Source organism: Ambystoma mexicanum, chromosome 8 (genome assembly GCF_040938575.1).
Source record: "Ambystoma mexicanum isolate Mex_15411 chromosome 8, UKY_AmexF1_1, whole genome shotgun sequence".
Taxonomy (NCBI): domain Eukaryota; kingdom Metazoa; phylum Chordata; class Amphibia; order Caudata; family Ambystomatidae; genus Ambystoma; species Ambystoma mexicanum.
In genome coordinates, this window is record NC_090929.1 from 1,224,013,986 (window position 1) to 1,224,041,437 (window position 27,452).

Consider the following 27,452-nt stretch of genomic DNA (forward strand, 5'->3'; position numbering starts at 1 on the left):
ACAATTTCAGCCATCATCCCTCACACACCGTGCACCTCTCCAAAAGAGGGGGATGACACTGCCATGGTCAGATTTGCAAATCGACTACGTAGGCCCTGAAATTCGCTCGTCTAGAGGAAACAAGTACATGTTGACCGTCACATACTTGTTTACCAAGTGGGTGGAATGTCTCCCGGCCCTAAACTGCAAGGCAGAAACAGCAGCTGCCCTGATGATTAACCACATCTTTTCCCATTTTGGTCTACCTCAAAGGATTGAGTCAGACAGAGGTAGCCATTTCACCAGCGAGGTAATGACAAATATGTGGGAGATACTGGGGGTTAAAAGGAAGCTACACATTGCTTACAGGCCAGCTTCTTCTGGAGCATTGGAGAGATACAACCGAACCATTGTGAGCATCTTAAAAAAGTTTGTGGCAGATTCTGGGCCAAGTTGGGATATCCGATTACCTCTGGTCCTAATGGCCATCGGATCTACCCCTTCATCTGCAACTAAAATGTCACCATTTGAGTTGATGACCGGACGCAAGATGGTGCTTCCCCAGCATTTGCTCTACAGGACCCAAGAGCAGACACTGATAAATGCCTCCACAACTCATAAGTATGTGGAGAATTTAAGGAAACACCTTCAGCATGCTTTTGCCTGTGCTCAGCGGACTCTAGAAAGATCAGCTGATAGCATGAAAACCCACTACGACCTGAAGACCACCAGGAAGGAATATACTGTGGGAGACCGGGTCTATCTATACAATTTCCAAAGGAACCAGGCCAAACAGCGAAAATGTTTGCCTACATGGAAGGGACCGTTTGAAATTATAGACAATGTCTCCCCAGTAGCGCATAAGATCCGCATCCCCAAAGGTAGTCTGGCAGAAGGGGAAGACAAGTGGGTACATATAAATCAGCTAAAGTGTTGCCATCCCAGGCACACTCTGCAGCAACTGGAGGAGTCCTCTGCAATACCAGAGGGGACCGCTCCAGATTAATTCAGTTCCACCCTAAAATATTCCACATATAGTCTCTAAAATATTATGATTCTTGTATGCAACTGTCTTTGAATTATATCTTGTTTTTCAAAATAAGAATGCTATGTCTCTTGATTTATAAAATGTACATGCCGCCCCACTAGATCAATAGTGGGGGAGAAATGTCTACGAATAGGTATTCCCGCTTTTGCTTTCTCATCCTAGGAGAGATGAAACCATGGAGACTGACCAAGGAGGATGACCGGGGACGGGGAGCAAATATCCGAGGGGCCCGGGGTACCGCCCAATATTCCCATCAGGACCGGTGAGGAGAACTGATCGATCCAACCGGATGGAGGAAAAGATGCTGAACTGTGCCATCTACGGAATTGGAAGAAGATGATGCGGACATACCAGCGCGTGGATCAAAAACATCCTCTGCACCCGACTCCCCCTCGACTCGAAATCAAAGCGCAGTCGGGTGGGGGGGGCTTGTCAAGGGTTTTGACCCATGTTGAATCAATAGACTGGGTAGATGTGGGGATGAGCTGTCGCCGCCCACATTTGCGCCAGAATCCTGGAGAACTGCGCAGTTTTGCGCACAGCAAAATGGTCCCCTGACCTGCCACCCACCAGTTCGAACGTGATAGGCCAGGAGTGCCATGAGTGAAATGTGTGCCAAAGGAAAAACAGCAGTGCCGGTGGCTAAAATAAAATAAAAAAAACGCTTTGAAATCACCTTTATTTCTCTGAAATGCAAGCTAAAAATGCCTATTTTAAACATTGCAAGATATTCAAAAACCTCAATGAACACCAGCAGACATTTGGCAGAATGTAGTCTTGTGTGCATACAAAATCTGGAAAGAGAAAGAGCCCAAAACAATGTTTATAACAAAACTGGCTGAGCTGTGGATGTCAGCAGCTGAAGTGAAATTGGACTGAAAGACACTAAAATCTAAATGTTTAAAATAAATGAGTGACCTACTGTTGAGTGTCACATAGTTTGCAACTGTTGAAATGTCATAGTTATGAACTTAGAATCAGCGTTCTAGCTGCATGTGTAAAAATTGTCAGTTTCATTTGAATGCAGAAAACTGGGAACTAAAGTGACATTTAGCTGAAGCCTGGCTTGAAGAGAGTGAATTCTGCCCGGCAACTACCCCAGACAGGAGTGAAACCTGCTCAGCCATTCTTCCCAGGCCTGGCTGCATTCTGCTGCCCCTGCCAAAAGGAGATGACACCTCTCTGATTGAATTAGGGGAGGAGCAGGAAACTAAACAAAGCACTGTCCCTGGTTCAGGCAAATGTTATATTAGGGGGGTCGTAAATGGCTTCCTCTTGGAAGGAGAAGTGGGAGGGGCACTGCATCTGTGAGCAAGCTGAGCTTGGGGGAAGTGGATAAACCAGAAATTCCACCATGTGCTTTGGAAAACCACACCCCTTTGGGGCCAGAGCATAATTTTAAAAAGATGGATAATTCATAGTGCGGACTTGTAAAAATTATATATATAACATCATCATTCTTGTGATTTTTCTGTGCACATTTTAAGAGGTGTTAGGATCCTGTGGTATGTTCTTGGGGATAGTAGCAGAAAAAAAGGTTGTTCCTCCAAATGTATGCATGTTAAAAATCTGACACTTTATCATCTGAAACCCATATCCCTGGTCACATTTGTGTAAAATCTGGAAAGGTTTCGAGGTCGTTATCTGGATGAAAAGGGGAGAATTCTTTCATAAGTGGACACAACATCTTACAAAGAGAGAGATCGGATGGTTTGGTGCTACAGAAAATATGTTAACTGGACATGTAATGTTAGAAAAATGGTACACAGATAAATATGTATTTGGATCAGAAATAGATTTGTGTGCAATTTGACAAGGGGAGGATCCTCTGACCATAAACCTACCTCATCACTCTGACTCACAACCCAGTTCCCCCAATCAAGGGAGAGAGGAGGAACTGGCCAATGATAAGTTGAGAGGGTTGGGCATAGAAGATGGGCCGACCCTCTCACTTTCTAAACACATAAAAGGAGACTGTGCAGGACAGGTAGGGACATTCACTTCCCACTTCAAGCTGATTTCTTGCAGAGCGTTTTGCCAGAAGACACGAGATCCAGCACTTAGACTTCAAATCCAGACAGAGACCATAACTTTGAATTCAGACTTCAGAATTTGTCAGCAGGCCTCAAAATCTTTTGCAAACTGATTCACCCCAGACTTCCAAGGGACACATCAGAGTAAAACAGCCGGGCGGAGCTGTTTGATTCTGGCCTAATACCCTGTGCCAGAAACAACCAGAAAGCAGAGCTGTACCCGGAACCAGAGACCAGACCGCCGTGCAGTGCCAAGAACTTTTGCCAGAACCAGAGATCCAGACCGCTGTGCAGTGCCGCTAGCAGAGCTGACCCAGATCGCTGTGAGCAGAACCAGGCAGAGACCGTCCGTGGCGAGGGAACCGCAGTCCAATCCTGACCCGATCCGTGGCGAAGTCGCATTCCTGTCCAAAATATAGTGTGAGTACCGCCAGAACTGTGCAAAACCCAATCTCTTAGTTTAAAATAATCTAATTCAAACTATTTTAACCTATTGAGAACTGCATCCTAGAAATCTTGTGTTCCTTCTGTGATCTCAAACCTGAAAACTGTCATCTGTCATTCTGAGCTTGACTTTTCTTTTGAGAATCTACCTTCACGAAATCGTCCGTATCTCCGGAACCGTTTGTCCTAGGAACGAAATTTCATCTTAAAGCTAGGATTCTGGGCTTTCCAACGAACCCAGAACCGACTTTCTATTCATTATACTTTTTCCCTAATCGCGCTCAACGCACTCGGAAAAATTGCCGCGAAATGCGATTTGGCTCAATTTCTTCACTTGGCAAAAATAGCAGCTCCTTGCTTTCCTTTGCTGAAATTCGTTTGCCACCTGACAATCACATTCATAGAGCTTTGCTAAAGTGATCCTGAACTAATACAAAGTAGCTGTCACCCACCCTGAACCTCCAGAGGGAATTAAAATCATTTTAGCATATTTTTCACTTCTTTGCATACCACCTTTAAAGTACTTTGCCTGTGTTTAAAATCATCCCTGTTGATCTAAGCTTGCTAGGGGGGAACTGAATTGGGATTGTACTGTGATTGTATTCCTGAAGACTGTGTGTGTCACTTCCACCTCCTTACATTGCATAGAGGGGGGGTGAATTGCCAAAAGGGGAAAAGTGATTATATTATGTTTTGCTGAAATCATATCAAGTTTATTCCTGTGTTGCTTCTTTTCCACCTTGCATTTCCTTGTACCATATAAAGCATTCTCAGCTACCTTATCCTATATACTACTCCTAAGTATCACCTCATCCATTGCTGATTACTGCTCATATTCACAAGTGTGATATCAATTATTAATTTATTGTAAAAGTGCGATATATATATATATATATATATATATATATATATGTTGTTTAATTCTCAAATAAACCTTTTAAATTTGCAAAACAAACTTACTTCTTGGCTCAGTGGGGTCAGGGGGATTCTAAGAGAGGGGTGTTATATAAGGGTTGTCATCTAGAGTACATGAACTGGACATAAAAATATATAAATAAGGGCTTCCCTTGAGCAATCCCAGACAACGCACTGACTTTGTGGGACTGCTTGATTGGAGTCATTAACAGGATCCACTGAACTTTCAGAACATTTAAGAGATATGGACAAGCGACTAAGGGCAGACAGATTCATCTGGCTATATATGGGGAAGTCCGGGGCAGCTCTTTAGCAATTTCTGGGACTCTTGCAGAGAGGGGGTTTGTGGGTGAGGACTGGTGTTTGTTGTATGGGGAGAGCTGGAGCATTTTATTTTCATTTTTAGGCAGAACCTTTTGGACATTGAAAGAAAACATCACTACATGTTGTTCCTTTAATATTGTAGGAGCAAACGTGTATAGGATGATTTTGGGCAGTACTCAACAGAATATAATTTTGCTTTTTGTTTTTGCAACACCAAAAAAGAATTACCAAAAAGGTAGGCTTGCATTTCAGATTTTACTTTCTTTGCCAGGACCAACAACAATTTACTTTGCATATATGAACTGGAGCTGCTTGACTGAACACACGCTCCCACACAATCAGTTGAATGTATCTGCCACAACTTTGGGGGAACGCAGGTGGTGGAGTTTAGTGAAACGTTGACTGGCTGTGAGGCGAAGCACATCACCTGATTTAACACAGAGTAGTAGGACAGAGGGGGAATTTGAGCTGTGCCAGCTTTTTTGCCCAGGCACACTCACACGCAGCACAAGAAGTTGAATTCTGTAGCGGGAACAGAAGAAAATGTGGAGGTGATAGAAATATTGTTGGAGGTGTTGGTGATCATAGTCGGTGGGCATTTGAGGCAGATTGATTGGCTGTGTTGTCCAACACATCACGTGTTTGGGAACACTGAGCAGTAGCATTCAGGAGGAATCTGTGCTGGGACAGTTTGTTTGAACAGGTGCGCTCACACACAATACAAGCAGTTCAATTCTTTTGGGGGAACAGACAACGTCTATATATAGAACTACCTCCTTTGAAAAAAAGGGACTGCCATTCTCTGCAAGAAACAACTCCAGTTAAGATGTCCTCAGAGACAGCAGCTAAACTTGTGAGGGGAAGTCAGTGTGGAAATTGTGTACAGGCCACTGGAGAAACAGTAGCTGCTGCAAGTGCTGAGGATGCACAAATCTTAGTTAGTATAATAGTAAAACATCAGTCAATAACCACAAGTTCTACATTACCATTGCTACACCAGGTATTGCAAGCATTCAAACATTGGTTGTGGTGGTGACAATCAGTCCTTCCAATGGCATCTCTGGCTTAGCTGTTTCTCAGTGTATCCGTCCCAAACCCCAACATCAGAGTCTGCACAAGTGGGGATGTATCATTACCCTCTCTTGTTGCAAGAGACCAGTGTACATGTCCACATTCTGCAGGGGTCCTTTGAGGTGCCAGCTGAAAAGACTGCCACTGAATACGTGCCAGAAGGAGGAAATGTTCTGGAGGGGGATTTAGATTTGTAGCTCTCAGCAATAGGTCAGGGGCAGCATGATAATATCGGAGTACAATGCTTCTTAGCCCAGTACACCCACTGCATCTCCCACCACTTCTATTCCTTTGGCCTCTGATTTTGATGGTGGCAATGGTGGTGATGATGGTGACCGTGACATTGGGGGTCATTACGAGTTTGGAGGCAGCCATGGTGCTATTAGCACCATGGCTGCCTCCAAACCCGGGTCCGGGGTCTCTGAATGGGGACTTACTGGGTCATTCCAACCTTGGAGGGCCCGGTAAATCCCCATTCAGGAAACCATTCCCCATTCTCATTTGAGCCCCATAGGGCTCAATGGGAATGGGGAAGGAGCTAATAACGGGCCCGCAAATTGCAGGCCCGTTATTAGCTCCATGGTCCCTTAACGGGTCCCGCTAAGAGCGGCTGGTCAGACCAGCCGTTCCTGGTCGGACCCGCTAAGGGACCTAGGAATATGGCGGTAGGGGGTTAATGGCACGGGCATCCTTACTGATGCCGTTAACCCCCTACCGCCATATTCAGAATGAGGCCCATTGAATACATCCCCTATTCTCTTTAGGGAACATTTGGAGATTTCTATGACTATGAACACTGATTCTGAGTCCAACCCCAGCAGTGAACGAGAGGGAGGGGTGCAGGAACAAGAGACTGAAAGGGCTCCTATTACCACCACAACTCCTGCATGGGTTTAGAGTGGAAAAATGTCACCACAAACCACTTGCGCTGTGTGCATTCTCTTTGCAACACCTGAGATTTCCTGAGTTGGCAGTGCTGTATGTTAATCAACAACAGCCCATACCAGACTATCATAGCAACCTGTACCACCTCTTGCACCTGTGCGCCTTGTAGAGTGTCATGAGTCCTCTTCTTCTACCCCTGCTAAATAGCCAATAAAATCTACAAGTCCTCAGTGCATATCTACAGTGTGGCACAGTGTTGAATTTATTTGTACAGGGCATCTTGCCACATCCACCCTGTTGCAAAAGGTTGTGTTCTGTGGGAAGGAAGGATTCAATCAGAGCATGTCATCATTTCTGGGCCACCTGTATTTACATCATGAACAAGAGTTGGACTAATATAACACACAGAATAACCTCAGGAGCCAGCAAACTCTCAGTAGCATGCCTGCACTGTACTGTGTGGAGAACACAGACCTACGAGGCGTGCCAGTTTTGGAGCATAGTTCTGTGTAAGCCTGTTGGATCAGCAGCACCCAAAACAAATTATCAGTAAAACAATGGGCCTCATTACGACCCTGGCGGAACAGGTTAAACAGCGCCGTAAAAGGCTGCGGCGCCGTTCAACCCGTTCCGCCACATTACGAGGTCCCCTCGCGGGACACGTTAAGCACGCCTGGGAAAACTAGGGGTGCATACCGGGTCCCGCGAGGGGAAGAGGGAGCAAACAACGGGCCATCTCGTAATGGCCCGTTGTTTACTCCCTCTCCCATTCCCATTCAGCCCTATGGGGGCTGAAATGGGAATGGGGATGAACCGTGTCCGTGTCCTCGAGTGAGGAATTACCGGGCCATCCGAACTCGGAATGGTCTGGTAAGTCCTCATTCCGAGGACACGGACACGGATGCGGTTTTGCCGGCAGCCATGCCGCCAATAGCAGCATGGCTACCGGCATACCTCGTAATGAGGCCCAATGTCTATATGCCAGCCCAGCCCCAGTGAATCATATGATTGCAGTGAGAAATATCATAGTAAACATTCATGAGTGCAGCTTCTCAATTCTAAATTGGTGATAATGCTGGCATTAGACGCTCTGCCATACACCTGAGATAGACATAAAGGGCCTCATTCCGAGTTTGGAGGTAACCACGCTGCCATTTGCGGCATGGCTGCCTCCAAACTCATTCCGATTCCACTCTGGTGAATGGAGTAATTACCGGTCCATTCCAAGGCTGGAGGGACCGGTAATTCCCCATTCACCAGAGCCCTTCCCCATTCCCATTTGAGCCCCCATAGGACTCAATGGGAATGGGGAAGGCGCTAATAATGGTACCGTAAATTACGGTACCGTTATTAGCTCTAAAGTCCCTTTGTGGGTCCCGTCCTTGACGCCTGCTAAAAGCAGGCTAAAAGCAGGTGTTAAGGAAGGACCCGTAAAGGGAACTCGTACTAGGGCGGTAAGGGTTTAACGGCACGTGTGTCGTTACCGGTGACAGTTAACCCTTACTGCCCTACTCGGAATGAGGCCCAAAGGCTTCAGAGAGGTGATGGTAGGTGTTGATGCAAATTCACATTCAGACTTACTTTTCACAACAGGCTCTACCTGCATTGTATGATGCAGTAGTTCTTGCCTTGAGAAAGGCCTTGGACAGGTCACAGGTCAGGAAAGTCGGGATACCACTGTTTACACAACTGTAATGGAGCATTGGGTCATGTTCCCCTCTAGTGGTGAGCAAGGGAAGTCATCAGAGCAACTGCATGCTGATTGCCAACAAGCCACTTTTTTGTATGCAAGTCTTGGGTGCAAGGAGCCACAGAGGAGCAGACATCTGAGATGAAGTGGGGCACTTGGTAGCTGAGTGGCAAAAATCCTGGAAACTGGCATTGGGTTTTTGGCAACAGACAATGCTCCAGTGTCACTGCTACACTTAGGTGGGCGAACACAAGTCACACACCAAGCTTTACACTTGTTCTTCACCTTGTGGTAACACATTTTGTCAGTTAATGCTCCCCTATCCGTTATATGTTTGATGCGGCACAAATGTGCTGCTCCCATTTCTTCCAGCAAATGAAAAGCTTTTAGTGTGTTGCAAATGCAGCACAAACTCCCAAACTGCAAGCTAAGAATGGCTGGGGAAACCCATTGATTTCAACATTGCATATGATTGATCAGCTGTGTGAGCAAAGCAATGCTGCAGTCAGTTTAGCATTGAATGCGGCCTACTTCACCCTAACACAGTGGCACTTCATGTACAATGTCTGTTCTTTTGCTATAACCCTTTGAGGAAGCCACACAGTGTGTGACCCATAGCCTTTAGTCACTGAGTAAGGTACTTCCATTAAACTAGTTGCTCAATATGAAGGTGCAGATGAACAGGGTGTACAATTCTCACACATACTCCCCGTGGGACTCACTTCCAGATTCTGCATTTTTCAATGTGTCTGGGCCTTGGAGAACACCGAGTAGTGGTAGTGGATCTACAGCTACACAGTTGGCGGATGCATATTTGAGTGTGTGGCGGGGCTGCCTGACACAAAAAACCACGTCGACTCTTAGAGTAAGTCCAGCAGAGTTTATCATTATGAATACAGATAGTTAGGAAGGGCTTTGGTTTATGTCAGATCCTTCTGGGCTAGTCGGTTCTATTTCTTATGCAGAAATGAAATCAGCTTGCATGGCTGCCTTTTTACTTGCTGAATCGAGAAGGGCTTTTTCCGGCCGCCTATTGATGTGGAACTGCGGGGCACTCTCCCTGGGGGTACAGATAGACCATGTGTCTGTCTCAGGCAGGTTCTCCTCTTCTTCCTGCAATAAGTCGCCACATATTCAGGATTCGGTTTGTTGTAATATGGACAAAAGACCCCTGTGGATAAGAAAAATGAAAGGGACCAAAAACATGACAAACTACTGTTTTATTTAACTAAACCCCCATAAAACAGGAACAGCACGAACATTAGGCAAATCTTCATGACTCACAACAATTTCACTTTTCCTCCTCTTAAAAAGGCCTATGACATCATGAGTGATGTGTCACATTGCAAAAACCTACAGTGGGAAGGGGTTGGTTAAGGAAATCAACTACATAAATATTATATAGGAGTTAGTACGGTCATTGGTCAGGTGCTATCTTCTAACTTCGCCTGAGACCACCTTTTGAATTGCAACAGGCAAGAGCATGTCATCTGCACACTAGATTATTGGACAATGCAACACTATTTAGGGCAATGTGGATGGAGGGTAATGATTGGTCATTGGTGGCTTTCTCAGCCTTGACACCCTTGGACAATTTACCAGCACATGAGCACAATAGGGGGGGGGGGGGTGAGAGTGGCTGACCTGCAAGAACTAGTTTTCAGGAAAACACTTGTTCCCAGCAGATGCTGTTTGTCTGGAGAATCAAAAAGAGACCGTGTTAAGTGCCAGGGTTCTTTCAACAGCAACCCTTTGTCTCTTCTCCCTTATGATTGGCTTGCTCTGTTTACTCCATCTGCTCCTCGCTTTGTGACAAGTTTCAGTTACACTCCCTTTTGTGAAGACGCTGCTAAAGAATCTATATTCCCTACTATTATATTCTGTTTAATATTATTGTTTAATTTGAGGATTGGCATCTTGCTTTCTGAACAGAATTTTCCTTCCCAGGAGGACATGCTTTTAACTGTACTCACCATCAAGGTTCAATATTAAATTATCTTATGTGCTAAGCAAGCCTTTCTAATGCACTTATGTCTTTATAAATTCAGTCTTGTTAAGCTTTCCTGGGGTCTGGATGCACTGGCTGGTTCTGAGCCTTTCTGTGGCGTCCATTTTGGTTACAACGGCTGCTCCGTTTTGTTCGAGTGTGTATGTTTGAAAACTACAGGAATATATTCTTCATAGGGCATTTCAGCATGGGCATCACTTATGTTATGTTTCTTCTACGTGTGTGGGTGCACAGATGTTCTTCGTGTATAAATGGGTATCCAGTAATATGGTCGCCGAAAAATGGCAGTTTTTAAAAATAATGGCAGCAAAAAGGCTGTGGTGTGACCCAGTAAAAGTGTTTCCATTATACCACACAAGGGGAGAAGGGGAGCAGGGGTTGCAGGGGTGTCCCCTGCTTCCATTGTGAGGTACATTGGGTTCAAGGGTTGCAGAGGTGCTCGCCACTTCCATTAAATGGGTTTCAGTGGCAACACCAAGGCCTTTTTGCCACAATATCTTTTTAAACGTCCATTTTCCCAGCAACTTTATTAACCGTATAAATGCACATTGAACGTAATGACTGTGTGACTTCATGGGGAATGCATATGTGCTTCATAACTACTGGGTGCATGTGTGTTTCTACCATCTGTGTGGTCATTCTTGCCATCTTTTAGCTCACACAGTGGTTATTATTACTGCCCCTGCTTAGGGTAGGGGTAATACAATTGTATAAGTGGGCAATGCTTCTCATAATTACAATATTGGACCTGTGGGAGGGGCAGTATTTATGTGTTCCCTCCTTTACATTCCCCCCTATGGTAGAATATATTTCAACCACATCCTCCTTTTTATCCTCCCCACACAAGGTATTTAGAGTAATCCTATCTTATTCAACCCTCTCAACCCAGTGCTGCTCTCATTATGGGTGGTGACATAGAGAGCACTTGAAGAAGAGGGCCTATGATGTCTCCAACCATGTTTTTGATCTTGTGTTTTTAAAATAAACAATTGTATTATATGTACCCTTTCTGTTGGAGATGTTGCATCATTTGTCTACCTCTCCCCACCCCCTCACTACACTTGAAACTCCAGTTAGCATTCACAGTGAGTGACCCTGGCACACTGTGACAATCAGGACTTTTTTAATTAAAATGCCATCAGGTGGGATCCAAGAACTAAACATTTGTTAGCGGCTACGTTGCACCTTCTGGTGTTAAGAGTCATGTCCTTAGGGGCAATAAAAAAAACATGTCTTTCTTTACTCAACCCCATGACCTTTTCTCTGCCCTTTAAATATCCCATTTGCCAGTTTGCCGAATGCATGATGGTATGCAATGTGAAACAACTGTGCCAGTGAATTCTGCTAAAACTCCTTTGGGCATCGTTCCACTGCTCTTTCTTCTCTGTGGCAAGTCCAAGCACTTTCTGTAATTGCACTGCTCCATTTGGTTGCTTTGATAGTACCTTCATCGAATGCAGGGGCCTCTGGGTATTTGTGCCAGACCACTTTGAGAAGTTCGATCTTCGCACGCAGGACAGCTGATCAAGGAGACGTCTCCAGTTCAGTGAGGATTAGGCCGTTGCTTTCTTGGGCATCAGCAGGCCCGCTGACGTTTTGGGGCCACTGTCCATTATCACAGACTCAGTTGCCGAGTCACTACTGTGTAGGCTCTGCACTGCTTGTTCATATTATTATTCCCCTTTCATCTAAAACAAAGAACATGGGGTGCGTTCCTTGAAGTGGAATTACACTTTGTTATTATCACTCCCTACTAAAGCCTCGATACTGCTCATGCATGCTAGTACCTCCTTAACACTTACAACTAAAATTCCTTCCTTTCCTTCAACTACTCCTTCCATCTCATTTGTATTGTACATGCTCACTATCCAATCCGCCTCTGCTTCCTCTTTTATTCCTTGTGGCAATACATCTTCCACTTAACACATAACCCCACATAATTCCACGACTATTATACTGCTCCCTTTTACTTCTGACTGTCAATGTATGATTGTAAATTATTGTCACTTATTTTTGTATTCCTCGTTCATGCTTGTACATCTCATGTCTGCCTCAACATTTGTTGTATATGCATTTTAAGCTGTCTTGAAATGCGCCCAGATACCTCAGGGTCTGGAGCGCTTTACAAATAATAAACAAACAAACAAACAAACCCCATATGCCCTGGTGCCAATAGCTGCTTCTCCCCCACACACTGAGCAATTTTTTCAGCTACTTTTAATGTGCGTGTGTGTTTCCGTGAAATGTGAGATGGGAGCGCACAAACAATATGTCACATACCCTCTCCTGCCCCACCCTCTGTGCGAACCCACACCACTCTTTTATTTACTCAGCACCGGACTGGCCTCAACCGTCATCCGCAAATAAATTCACCTTTAAAAAAAAATCCTCTCACTTTTTCTCCTCGTTTCTTGTCTCACATAATTATATTATCACACTATTGATCCTACTGGGGATTCACTGTCCTAATTTCTTTTTAACCACACGGGAGCGAAACAAGTATTAAACAAAAACAATGATAAAACACATTTCCTGTCTGTGCCACTTCTGCTCCTTCTTCCTGGTATGTCCATGGGCTAAACTTATTTATGTTCTATAGAGACGAAATGGTGACAAAAAGTAATGGCAAATGAATGGGTGGAATGCCTTTTAATGAGCTCTGCTTTCCTCTTCTGGATGCAGGACATTGGCATTGCTGCTGTGTATTTCTTTGATGTGAAGGGGCTGGCAACCTCTGTGCTCTTGGGTCAATGTGTTGGAAGGTGTTACTTCAATGTGAAGTCCAAAAATTGTTTTTCATTTCCCTCCCACAATGTTTAATTTTCTTTCTCTGCTGATGTGTTTGCAGGCCTGCATGGGCTGTCTTGGGTGTGTAGTTTTTCGCCCGTCCCCCTTCTTTATGTTGTGGCTGCTCGATTACGTTGAGTTTATATGTTTGCAAACTAGGGGCATGTGTTGCAGTTCAGCGTGGGCATCACTTATTGTCATGTTTATTCTATGAGTGTGGGTGCACATATGTTCTTCATGTATGAATGCACATTTAACCTAATGCCCACGTGACTTCCTGGTGAATGCATATGTGCTTCATGACTACTGGGTGCATGGATATTTCTACCGTCGGTGTAGTAATTCCTGCCATCTTTTAGCTCACACTGTGGTAATTATTATTGCCCCTGCTTCGGGTATGGGTGATACAACTGTCTAAGTGGCCAATGCTTCTCATATTTACAATATTGGACCGGGGCAGATTGGCATTATCTATTTGTTCCCTCCTTCGCAGGTTCATCCAAAGGTACTGGTATGACCCCTGCTCCAGCAGCCTCCTGGCTGAGACTCTCATGAAGAAGCTCAATCTCCATGGGTCCCTCCCGTTGCTTCTCGGTACAGAAGTGAGCTATGTGGCCAATTCTGCCACAGCCATAGCACAGGATAGGTTCTGGTCTTAATGGGGAAGCCACAGGCTATCACTCTGTGGTAATGGCCCTTTTAGGCCGAGTATCTATGGCTATCAGTACTTTGTGTCAGGCCCCAGGTGAGCTTGGGAAGACTGGGGCCAGTTTCCGCAGGAAGGGCTTATCTTCTTTTTAGCAAAGGGTCAGTTGGGCTTTATTCACTTTCTTAGGAGTCATTCCCAGGTCTCAAAAGGACGTAGCTCATTGATGGGAATTCGCCATTTGTTTGGCTTCCGCCAAGGTGGGCTCATGTAACTGCCATACAACTTTCTGAAGATGTGAGGGAAGGGAATTGCCAAACTGTTCCAGGATAAGCATCTCTTTCAATTCTTCCAGGTTTTTATTTGTCAGGTCGCACGCCCGGTATGACATTTGTCTCAGGATCTCTGCTTGTCTTAAATGTAGAAGGCGTAAGTGCATTCTGTAGTGCTCCCGATCTTGTCCCATACGTTCTAGGATCCCCCTAAATTCTTCATACAGGGTTTGTCTATAAGGATTTAAGGCCTGGAAGGCTTGCTGGGCTTCTCCCATTAGTAACGGAGCAACAGAGTAGGTCCACTGGACTTGCTGCCATCCATAAGTCTCAGCAACCTTCACAAAGTTGACCAAGAAGGCTGCTGGGTCATCCCCCATGCCCAGTTTCTTGAGGGTGCTCAGGGGAATGGCTGGTTGCTCCCGTCTTTCGGCCATCACTGTTTGTAGGGTTGCAAGGGTTTCCTTATGTTGCCTAATGATGTACAGCTGTCCTTCTACCAAGGTGCATAGGAGATCTTACATCTTTACTGAATCTGCAGTTGAGGAAGTCCCTTGGTTCAGGTTTATTACAACAGGGAGAAGACACACTCCTTCCTCATCCGCTTATTGTATATGTCTTGCACTCGTATGCAATCCCTTTGGTTTTCCCCTGGGATCTCTTCCCTTTGGTCGAGGTCAGTTCTTCCACGCCTCTTTATACACTTTGTTCGGGTCTCAAAAAGGGTGATTGATGTGGACCCTTGCAGGGTCAGTGTATACTTTTGATCCCACCATTGGAGAAGTAAGGTCTTTGTTAAGGTTCTCATGTCTCTCCTTCTCATGACATAGTGGAAGGGCTTTCAAGGTTCGGGAGGGATCTGTTCTTGGCGTGTGGTTTAACCTCTGTATCGGGATCAGGTTGTATCCCACTTCGGAAACCACATGTGGCTAGGTGGACCACCACAAAGAACCATGCCATCTCTTAGAGTAAGTCTAAGGGTGGTGATTATTATGAGTACAGATAGTTAGGAAGGGCTTTGGGTTTATGTCAGGTCTTTCTGGGCCTATCAGGATCTGTGGAGTTTGGAGCTAGGGCCGGACCTGGCTGTCGCACCTTCCCTGGCATTTCCTACCACCCTAGCCCAGGTGTCCCTAGCGGGTATGTTAGTTCTTGACAACTGTAACACCTGTTTGTCTTTTTGTTGCCTTATTTTAATGAAGCTTCCCCTAAGACATCGGCTGACTAACTGCCTGGGGATGTTATAGTTCTTTGCTAACCTCGCCCACTTAGTAATCTTAGGGAGTTGCCTTCTTCCGCCAAGTGTCATGGTTACTTCTTTCACACGCGCTCGTACCTAACCCTTCACTTATAATGGTCTCTTTAAGCGTTCTCGCATCACGTCGCTGTCCCTCCAATCTCTCACTCCAACTTTACACCTTCAATCTTACTTCTTTTATTAATCCTGTTCTACTATCCCTCGTCCCTCTAATTTACCCTCTCTCTACAATTGTTACCTTCCTTTCCCTCCTTCCTCTCACTCTACCACCCCACCTCTTGCCATAATTCTGGTTATAATCTCTGTTTCACTCTATGCTGGTAGCTACTCCTATCATGCTACACACCATCGCTCTTCCCACTCTCCTTCTACTACCATTTCTACTCTGCTATTATTGCTATCCCTTTAATACCTTTACTTCCCTGTAGTACTCAGGGATTTGGTGCCCTGCTCATGTCTTTGCAGGTCCCTATTCAAACACTCAGGGACACTCAGAGATATGGTGTGCTGCCCACCCTTCTACTACCAACTACTACTCTACTACTTATTTCCTCCGCTCACTACTCTGCGACTCCCTCTGCCTGCTATCTTTACTCCCAACTTTTACTACTACCTCCACCACTACTATTACACCACTCTGCTACCCCTACTCTACCTCTAACACTCACACTCTCCCCCCTCGCATGCACACACACACACTTGCCAGACCTCCTCCTTATAATAGCCTCTGCACTATTTTCGCTTTTGCATCCTCTGGTCTCTCTGGTCTCTCGGATGTCTTCCACCACCTCCTGTCCTCATCCAACTAAGCCACACTAAAGCATTACCACAAGCTCCAGGATTGGCCACTTACCTTAAAGAATAGCTTACCTGGCTCCAGGGGGTGTTACAGGGGAGGGCTTAAAAGGGCTGGTAAGCCCTGCCCTTACCAACATGGACCCTGCTGGGGTCGAGGGACGTTGTGTAAATGAAGGCCTTCAAGTCCTTTTTAAAATAGCCCTGGTGCGCTAGTGGTTTAAGGCCTTAATGGGGCCTTGATTTATTATTTTTAACTCCCTGGTGGGCTAGTGGTGGCTCCCTTTTTGTGCATACTTGAGCAGACAAAGTCTTCTGGAGCCTGACAGGGTTGTGATTGAGGCGGCACCCCTTGTTGCTGCATCCCTCCCTGCCATGTCTTGTGACTGGTGGTGCCGCGTTCGCGGCTCCCTGCGACAGGGATTGCGCACCGGTCTCCAGTGTCTCTGTGGGTGTGATGGGCTCTTCCCTGCCCTGGCACCGGCATCCACCTGTTCCTGAGGTGGCTCCCCCATTCCGACTGTGGCCTGGAGGCTGCCATCACTGCAGGTAAGGAGGGTTGGGAAGGGGGCTCACCTGCAGGCACAAGTGACACGTTAGTTTGGCAAGGATGTTGACCGACTGCACTATTGGTTTTCCGAGAAATGTTTGTGAACAGAAGCATTTGTCCATGTAGGCATTGACATAACAAGTGGCCCAACAGCTATTGTACATGGTCTTCTGCTTCTGGTGATATTGTCACATATTCCAATAGAGAGGTCTCTCTATAGCTCATGTAGAACAACTATAGCAAGATACATGGCAAATTCATCAGCAGTTCATAGTTGAGCAAGAGGATGGCCTGTGTCCCAATGGACAGAGCCACGTGGGCAGTGGAGATGGGTGGGAGCTACTGTGGTTTCCATTGATACTACTGGCTCAGTCATTGTAGATTACATTGTATTGTGATGGTAATCATGGATGGTGATGACGCCCCCGGGAAGTACAAAGTGTGCTGTATTTTGTGTGTCAACTCTCAGATTATCACACAGGTTATGATACGATACGTTATTGTGATTTATAACCCACACTGCTACCCTTTTCATGGTGTCTAGGCACTGTGGCGAATCGTAAAAGGGTGTAGTGCCGGGAGGGCTTTGTTTGTGGGATTCTAAGGGAGCTTTAAGGTGCTGTTGGTAGTTTCAGTTTGGAAAAACTGTCACTTTGTGATGGGTTTGTTTTTTGTTGGTAAGAGTTATGGGTGTTTGGTGTATGAGTGAGTATGGAAGAGTTGTGTGTAATTGGTTAAGTTTATGTTTAGTCGGGTGTGGCAGAGTGTGAGCAGTTTGTGGTAGTTTAGGATTATTGCTGTGGTAAAGGTCTGTATGTGTTTTTTTCGTTGTTTCATGGTCAGTAGGTAGGATATAGGAGAATGTTTAGTAGGGTTAGTGATGGGTGTTGTCTGTGTCCTTCTATGCTATGGTTATGTTGGTATGGCAGAGTTTATGTTTTTCTATGGTGGATTGCATTACAACGCTTTATTTCACTGGATTATACAAGTTTTTTTGTACTAGGTGTGGGTTGTTTTGGCTGTTTCTATTGTGCTATGTTGGCTTTTTCCCTTCAACCGTGTTTCCTGCGTAGCTGGGAGAGTTAAATAGTCATGTTTTTAACTATTTTCCGAATTGTTTGTATTTCCTTTGGGAGTGAGTTCCCAAAGTTTGCTGAGATGCAGGAGAATGGTGATCCATCATATTTCTGCTTTGAGTGATGATTTTGCTCAAGATGAATGTTGTTGCTGGACCATAGTGTTCAGTTTGGTTTGTAGCTGGAGTTTTTTCCCCTGTATGAATTTCACTCCTTGCTCTTCGGGATTTTTAACTGGTAGCCAATGTAGGGTATCAGTGCTGTTTTGATGTGTTCTCTTCAAGTCAGTCTGAGAAGAAATCCTGTTGCTGCGTTCTGCATTCGCTGTAGTTTTTCAGTAAGGTAGTCTGCATTCTGAGATAGATGCTGTTCGCGTAATCTATTCTTGACATGACAAGGCAGATGACAATGAGTGTTCTATGTGGGAAGGTGAGAAAGGGTAGCATCCACCTGATTTTGTGTAGATGGAAGAAGCACATCAGTACTACTGCGTTGTCTTTTCGTTCTAGTGTTAAGTTGTCCATTAATATTCAGAGGTTTCAAACACTTAGGAAGGTTCTGGTCGCTTCCCCATTTTGGTTCAGCCATGGGATGTGGTGTTGGTTCAATGGGCCATGTGAAGTAATCATGATTTCTGTTTGGCCCAGGTTGGGTTTAAGGTTTGTGGTACTCATCTAATGGTTTATTTCTGTGAGACAGCAGGGTTGGGTCTTGATCTCGGCTGGTGTTGATTTTGTAAAGGGTTTGTGTATTGTCTGCGTAGTTGTAGCAGGTGAGGCCATGCCTTTTTAAGATGTTGATGAGAGGGTCATACAGATATTGAGGAGCAGTGGTGAGAAAGATGAATCTTGTGGAACTCCGCAGCATGTTCTGTGAGGTGCAGAGTTGAAGGGGGTTAGCCACGTTGGTTCCGTTCATTCTTCCAGGAAGAATTTTAACCAATATAACCAGTGTCGCTGATTCCAATTTCTTTGAGTCTTTTGATGAGTGTTTCCTGGGGACTGTGTTGAAGGCTGCTGATAGATCTAATAGCATCAGTGCCAATGCGACTTTGAAGTCTGTGTTGGCTTTTATTTCATCTTGTGTAGATAGTAGTGCTGTTTCTGTTCCTCTCATGGGTGTGAAGCCGACTTGTGCCTGGTCTAGAATCCAAATATTTTCTACATGATCCAGGATTTTTTCATACACATAGCTTTTCAGGAGTTTTCTATGAGTTTTTAAGGGTATGGAAGGTTCGAAAATGTTCAGTAGTTGGTTAGGTCTTCTGCGTTTCCTGATGGGTCTATAAGGAGTGGTTTGATGTATGCTAGAGTTTGGTTGAAGAGGTTGAAGAAGTAAACTGCAGGTGTTTTTTGGGTGAGGATGCTCTTGTACATGTCTGGGGCAGGAGTCTGTTGGTGAGCCGGCTCTGTTGCTTTTGTTGACCAGGATGTGGAAATTTTCTGTTGAAATTGGAAATAAGTTGTTTAGTCTTGTGATTGGTTCTGGCATTAGCTGGCTAGGGAAGTTGTTGGGGTTTTTGGGAATGCTCTTGATGACTTGCTGTATTTTTGCTGTTTTGTTTATGACGTGGTCTACATGGTCATCATAGTTTTGTGAGGGTGTGTTGTTGCATGCTTAAAGAAGGGCTGACTCCTTCACACTTGGGAACTGGGGTGAATCAAAGCATTACAAAAAGTTGTTCCCAGTGGGAATTAGTTGAAAATGTATTCAAAGCAAGCTATTTCCAATTACAGATTAATGTATTATTTTGAGGCAATCAAAAATCATACAGTACCTCCCATGTGATATATCTATATATATGTGAAATCCATAAAAATGGCATGAATCGGTTAAACAAAATTATTTATTTCATATATCAATCATTTCTTTGTTCAATAAATATCTTGAAACATATAACGAACATAAAAACATACAGAGACAAAAAAGTCCAATAAAAAATAATAAATACTGCAATTGAACCACAAACATGTGTGTTACTACATAGAAATGACCTAGTCCTTAGCCGGCAAAAGTAACCAATTAACTAACACGATCAATCTGACCTGGAAAGCGGCTTGTATAGTCCGTAAGCAAAACATTGGACTCAAAGAATGTGTCTAACTCCTTTCCAGTTTCTTTTCTCAATTGTATGAGTTTTTAGGAGGTTGGGAAATATTTGCGTATAGGGGGTGGATCACAAAGGGTATTATAAGGTAGTCCAGGTTGTGACCAGGTTTCTTTTGTAAAAGATTGCATCTACCGTGTGCTCTGCTACATGTGTAGCTCCCTTCACTCCCTTTACCAGTTTCTATATTAGCATAATTTCAAGCAGATTTGTTAGTGTTTTATGTGAGTTGTTATTTTCTTCCTCAAATAAGGTGTTGAAATGTCCTAGTATGATCAGGTGGTCATATTTTATCACAATGTCTGTAATGGAATCTACAAGTGTATCCGTGACAGTAGTGTTGTAGGTCGGCGGTCTGTAGATGAGTAGGAATGACCGATTAGTTTGATGGTCTACGGCTAGGTGTAGATGGAGTCACTCACCATTATGGATGTTTAGTGGTGGTGATTTTTTCAACTTTAAGTGATCTTCGTATGCAATGGTGATGCCTCATCTGCTTTTTTCCTTCTCTTTTGGCATGTTTCAATTTGAAGTTGTTGGGTAGGGACTCGTGTGATACTACCTTAACATTTTGAGTTAACCAGGTTTTGGTGAGGAACAGAATGTCAGTTCCTACATCATTTAGGAGTGTGTATATCTATGTGGTGTTTTTTAACATTGATCTAATGTTGACTAGGTTGCAGTTCATCTTTTTATTTTCTGTGTTTTGTTTGTCCTTTGAATGTAGCACTGGTAGTTTGATTTGGTAATGATTCATTTTTCCTTGAGATACAGCATTCGGTTTTCTGGCTTCTGTTTCTTCATTGAGTAGGTCTAGAAGTTTGTGTTTTGGGTTGAATCTTTCTTCAACGTCATCTGCTTGCTTGTGTGATAATGCTTTGTTTCTTGCCAAATTTTTGTGATGAATGGCGTGTTGAGTTCATTTAGTTCATTTGTGCTTCTGTGGATTTCAGGTCTGTCCGTTGTGTTTCCAGCATTCCCCTGATTGTGGATGATTGGTTGTGCAGGTGTGTGTGGTAGGTTTATAGGCAGTGTGTCTAATAGAGTTATGTTGATATTATTCCTGCACCAGTCGGATTTCTGGTTTGGTGGTTTGAGATGTTTGGTCTGCCATTTATTTTGTTCTATTTAGATTCTTTCAGGTTCTTTCTGGTATGGTGCATTTTTGTGGTGTGGGATTTTTGTTTGGAGGTTCGATGTCTTGTTTGATTCTGGGTCTGTTTTTCCAGTTAGGTTGGTTGCCTGTGTCTTTCCAAGTGGGTTGTTTCATTATTCCCAGGTGTTTTTCTCTTTTTCCCTCCTTCATGTCGCGTTGCACAGATTCTATGGTGACTATTTTTCTTGGTCAAAACCTTTTCCAAGGGCTGACCTATTCTAATGGCCAACCTATCCCATGGGTCATCCTATCCCAGGGCCCAACCTATCCCATGGGTGATCAAACCTATCTGAGGGGCCAAACCTATCCTAGGAGGCAAGCCTATTCCAGGGGGCAAACCTATCCCGAGGGCCAACCTATCCCACGGACTAAACCTATCCCAGGGGCCAAACCTGTCCTGAGATGAAATTATCCAGAGGGAAAACCTATCCCAAGGATGATACCTCTCCAGGGGCGGTTCTATCCTAGGGGCAGATCTATCTTGGGGGCAGGGCTGTAATAGAGGTGAACTATCATAGAAGGACTCTATTCCAGTACATAAGTATGCCAGGGCCAAAAACATCTTAGTGGCAGGCTGCCCCGGGGCAATCTCATCCCCTTTGCCCTTGGGGAGTGTTTGTTGGTGTGGGTTTCCTGTGGCAGAGGCCTCGTGGTCTTCGAAGCTTGTGCTGTTGAGGTCTCTCAATTGCAGAATCTCTGAGTGGTAAGTCCTCACTGTGTTAGGGGATTCTATTTATAGGACCCTGTAATAGTGGTGCCTTGTATTGGAGAGTGGTTTGACATGGCGTTAGTTTCTTGATGGTTGGGCCCACTTTGTTATCACCTTTTTCACAGTGGCAAATGCCTCTCTGTGGTGGTTGTCTTTCAGTCACAAATCTTTCAGTCGCAAAGTCCTGTGATGGTTTGACAGTGGCAAAAAGCCTCTCTGTGGTGGTTGTCTTTCAGGCAAAAAGTCTTGCAGTGGAATCCCCAGTTTCCTGCCTCCCCCACACTCTGGAATGACACCTGGGACTGGCTTGACCCTTTTATCGGTACCCTGCCTCCCCCACACTCTGGAATGACACCTGGGACTGGCTTGACCCTTTTATCTGTGTTACCAACCAGTCTCTGTGTAAGCAGTAGTAGTTCACAGCATGGACAAATAGGCGCTTTTGACAATGGTGATTATGTGCCCTGTGTCCCTTTGGGAGGTCCCTGTTTAAACTCATCTTCCCCAGTGGGATGGACTTGGGGTGGAACCTATCATACACATCCCAGTGACAGTGCCACATGTGGCTTAGGAGGACTGTGGTATTCAGTATCTGGGTAGTGGAGATCCTCCCTCTCCTAGTGTTCTTTGCCCCAAGGTACAAGGTGTACTCTACAGATTCAGCATCTGCTGCCCGAGCTGAAACACCATCAGGCACCTTAAAGTGTTCCCAGTCCCAAGAGGATGATGGAAAAGAGGTGGGGGTCCTGTCTTTCTGTCCTCAGTATACTGCGGAGGAACTCCTAGACCTTCCTTGTATCCTTATTGTGCTTGGTGCCTCTCCCAGACCCCTGTGATACTGGCTCTCCTCCTAACACCTGAAGTACTAGTACTCTTCCTGACCCGACTAGCCCAGGGTCCGCCTCCGCCTCCATGCCCCCATGCTCCATGTCACCACCGTTACGATCAACAACATCTGTTGCAAGAGCATCATTTGCTGCAAGAGGCATTTTGTCTGTGTGCCTCAGCCCGAGAATGTTCATGAACTCTGCCTCCTCCTCTTCAGATTCCAAGTAGGAGGATAAGGGATCCATTTGTACCTGTGGGTCCAGATTGCTGCAACCCTCTTACAAGACAACGCCCCATCAAATTCCTCCCCGGCACCCTCCAATTTTCCCAACAAAAAAGAGATTCCCTAAAAAAAAAAAGTTATTATATCTAAGAAAGAATAGCTATGAGAGTGGGCAGTCTGTGGTAGTCACTCTCAGACCTGCAGTCTTTTCTACGATGACTACGGTGCCTACTACTGTTTTGGCGCCTTTTCCTACAAAGGCTACAGTGAAGCAGCGGAGCAGAGTGGTGTGAGAGTGGGCAGTCTGTGGCAGTCTAATGGCGGCTGGGGCGGATGGCGGCGAGTCCCTGAACTCTCGACTCAACACATTTTGCCTTGATGAGGAGCCCCGCAGGTTGAGAAGTTTGCGCTCTGACAATGCCCCCTTAACTGTCTCTACAGTGACTCCTCCTACAAATAAGCCTACTTTACCCCAAGTCGGCAGTTTAGCAGCTGTAGGCTCCCTAAAGCGGCAAGGAGGCACTTTTCAGAACCTGCCCTCTAAAAAGGCACTGATCACTAAACACACACTGCAGCCGCTAAAACAAAAACAACTCCCAACGGGTTGGTTTCAGCCCACACCCGGCCTCTCCTTACCAGCTGACATTTCCTCCTCTTTGGATCAGACGGCGGTCTTGCTGGCGGGGGACTCGTGGGGGCCTCTGGGGCGACGCCAGGGAAACGCCGGAGTGTGCGTGGCACCCAGGTAATCGGGTGAAAATGAAAGTGGACCCGCGGCGCCTTCGCCCTTGCCCCTCCTCGTGGAAGGCATGGAGGCGCCATCCCTCGAAGGAGGGGAGGCCACCCATGCCAGGGGATCGGGGGGGCAGTGGTTGGGCAATGCAGGCACTCGGGCCATCACCTTGGAAGGGCGAGAGCCTAAGGAGGAGCCAACCCGGATGGTGGCTCCTAGCACACAGAGCTCTGACGCTCAAACCAGCGAGTCCGGGGCTGCAACGCTCTTAAACCTAGCAGCAGCTGATGTAACTGCCCCTCAGCACCATCTGGCGGCTGCTGAAGATAGTGCACTTGTAATTACAAGTGCCCAGATTCACGAGCCCTCTGCATCTTCATCTGCCACACAGGGTGGCCAGGCTGCTTTAACCTCAAACACTGGCTTAAGCCAATCACCGGACCCCAAGGATGACCCTAAGGATGAAAATTGGCCAGATGGCCATAATCCAGCTACTTATGAACCTCTACCAACCTCAGAGGACCTAGAAGTTCTCCATACGTAAAATGAAGAAAGGAAAGAGAGCGCCAGGCAAGGCCCGCTGACTCGCCACTCGCATGGCATTCCTTTCCACCTGATCACTAAAAAATTTGATCTCCCGACTGCAAATAAGAGTTCATCTACAAAAAAGTCTAACAAAAAGGACCCCCCCACTAAATCCATCCACAAGCATGCACCTAGAGAACTCCTGGAAACATCTCTTTCAACAGCAAGCGAAAAGAAAACAAAATGGGCTTGGGGAAATTTCAGATGCAGACCTACTGGAAGCTCTGCTCAAACCCTTGTTCACTCCTACAATACCTCATCAAACGGGTGAACCCAGCACTTCGGACCACGTTCCTCTACCAACCACAAAATAGCAAAGAAGAGAAGCTGTTATCCTCAGCCCAGTGGTTCAACTATCTATTCCTGCGAACCTGGGGGGCCCGGCCCAGTTATCATCTTCAGAGCCAGAATTGGCTCCACAATCAGACCTCTCTCTTGCTGACTTATCGTCTCATCCTATTGGCTAAGCCAGTTTACATTCACCTGGAAGCACTGTCATACAAGTACAGACTGGCTCTACAGGACTGCCAATAATACCTACAGGTCCAGCACATAAAAGCAATTTTTGACCTCAGGGCATCTTATCCTCACCAAGCCAAAATCAGGGCCTTGGGAAGACTGGTAATGCCCCCTCTCTACCACGTTTCCTGATTCTAGATCCATCCAAGGGCCAAATAAAAGGAAGGAGCAAGACCGAGAAGCCCCTGTGGATACACCTCCACTGTCTGCTGTACCCCATCACAATTTCCATCAACCCCTGTGGCCGTAGCCACCAACTTCACCATCAAGATTATCCACTAACAGAAGATTGAGTGATGCTTCTTACAACAACCCGAACGACACTCCCTCCAAGAAAATTGACATCATGTCCATCATGTCTTCCGTTATCACCATTCTGCAAGTTTAAGATTAACTACTCCCTAAAAGATCACACATCCATCTTTGCTATGATGAACTCCAAACTCATCTATCTGGTAGGCTACATCAACGGTCTGGAGAGAAGGAGAAACGATCCTGGCACCACACCCCAAACGCGCTGTCTCGATCGCTCTGAGACTTCCAGTGACACCAGGAAAATCTCGAATCGTGGGCCAATGGTGGACTCAAGCGCCCAAACAGACGCACAAGGAAAGCTTTGGGCGGATGTCCTTCAGACTGATTTTGGAACAAGACCAAAAGCCTCCTCCAATCGCTCTGCGGGCGCCATCAGCACAACGTCAACTAGACTGCAACCATCGTCTCATATCTCCAGGGATAACGACGTGATGTGTCTGGACGATATCCCCTCGGCTAAAGAATACAAAGGAGCAAGGCAGATTCAGGAGAAAAAAGTAGCATTACCGGCTCCTGTGGTTGACAGCAGCAACATCGCGACTACAGAAACCAAGACTCTGGCCTCCTCTTCGCAGGTGTGCCTTAAAACGGCCCTTCTGTTTAAGGCAATGGCACCTACACAAAAACCAGAAAAATGAACAGTGGGTTTCCGCCAATACAAAAGCCTAACGCTTGCTGCGGAAGACATAGATCCGAAAGACCCCTTAAGACAGCAGAAATCATCCGAACCCACTCCACAATCTCCCAAATCGATAAATGACTTTCTCAACCATAAGGAGCTGATGGACCTAAGTCAACATCTTGACGCCAGTGATATCAGTCAGCCAGAAGTGGCTACACTTTATTCTCCTAGTGTGACGCCCTTCCTCCAAACGGTCACCCGAGATCACTCAAGTTTCTGTTCATTAAGCGACCGCTTCAAAGTCTTGTGACATAATGCAGGACCTCAACAGAACACGCATGGCGAAGACCTTACCCAACACGGATCTCCGCCACCTCTACCATCTTGACGGACAGAGACCAAATACACTTCGAGGGTACACACGCAAAGACAAACAGATCTCTCGGACAAGGCTGATAATAACACCCACAATCAGCACAGGCAAGCTCACCATGACAACTACGCACAATCGAGATCTGCTTATAAAAATCAACATCAGAAGCCTCCTATTCAAGAGCGCCATAAGCACAGGTTGAGTCCCCCCTTCAAACTATGTCAACGCACAGGCAAGCAAAAATACTTAGTGCTAAACAGACGAACAGTGATGAACTTGATTCACATTATTTCTGCTTTAAAAGAAATTTAATCAGAAGACTTCAAGACAGTGGAAAGATCCCACGAAGGGATAGAAGCATCCTGCTTTCTCTACACTACATCTGATGGAGTCGACACTCTGCTGGCAAAGGCAACGGACGTGATGTATAAACAAGGATTTGAATAAACACGCCTTAAATCAAACGGAAACGAACATACAATCCATTATGGAGTCACAAAAGAGAATAGGCTTGAAGTCCAATTGGTGTGCGCTTTGCATGTATCAGATATGAATGTGGGGGATCAGCGGCGGTGCTATGGTCAGATTGCTGGGTATGCCTATCTCTGCCCAGTAAATAGTAGATTAGTTACAAGTGGTGACCCGCACTAACGCGCTGTCCCTAAAAGTATTCAATATAAGCTCCAGTTTATTGTAATATAACACATGTGATCACAATTATTAGTCACATAAAGCGTTCTTATGCACGGTTTATTGGCAAAGTCTGGCAGGCGACACATGTTTCGACATTCAAGTCGTTCTCAAGGCCGGCAGGTCCATCATAAAATTAATATCAACATTGACCAAACAAATAATTGTTGACCAAAACAAAAGAAGGTAAGTACATATAGTATTGTGAAAAGGTATTATGCATCCAAATTGTAAAATGTCATAGGTTTACATACCCATAATGAAGTGGATGAATTCATTATCAGAGAAAGGAGATAGGAAACAACAGGAAAGCATTTCATTATTTGCATGAATATCTATGGTCTATATATTAAAGCATGTAGTGATGTGAGCGAAGCGAGCACGCCACAAGTCACCCATGCGTGAACCCTGCATCCAAAATAAAACACACCACTGAGAAAAAGTGAATGGTTAATCAGGGTGTTTCAATAAATGGGAATAGTTTACAACCCTTTATGATCGAGCCAAGGATTCAAGGCAACCCGCCTCGCAAAATCTTGAATCAATACCTAGAGAAGGACCAAACCCAGGGTCTTCGGCAGGCTATAGATTGGACGCAATCCAGCTATCTTCTCAAAAGGAAGCTCCAACGCCCCGTTCTAAACACCAGCCTATAGCCAGTAGGGTATCAGGGACGTTTCTCACAACTTATCTCATCAAAAGAAGGTGGTTCCTAGCAGACCAGATCCTCAGCCTCAAACATGGTCGTGGCTTCTGAAAGCCCTATCAACTCATCTTCATAAGTAGCCACCCTCGTATGCCACCATGTCTT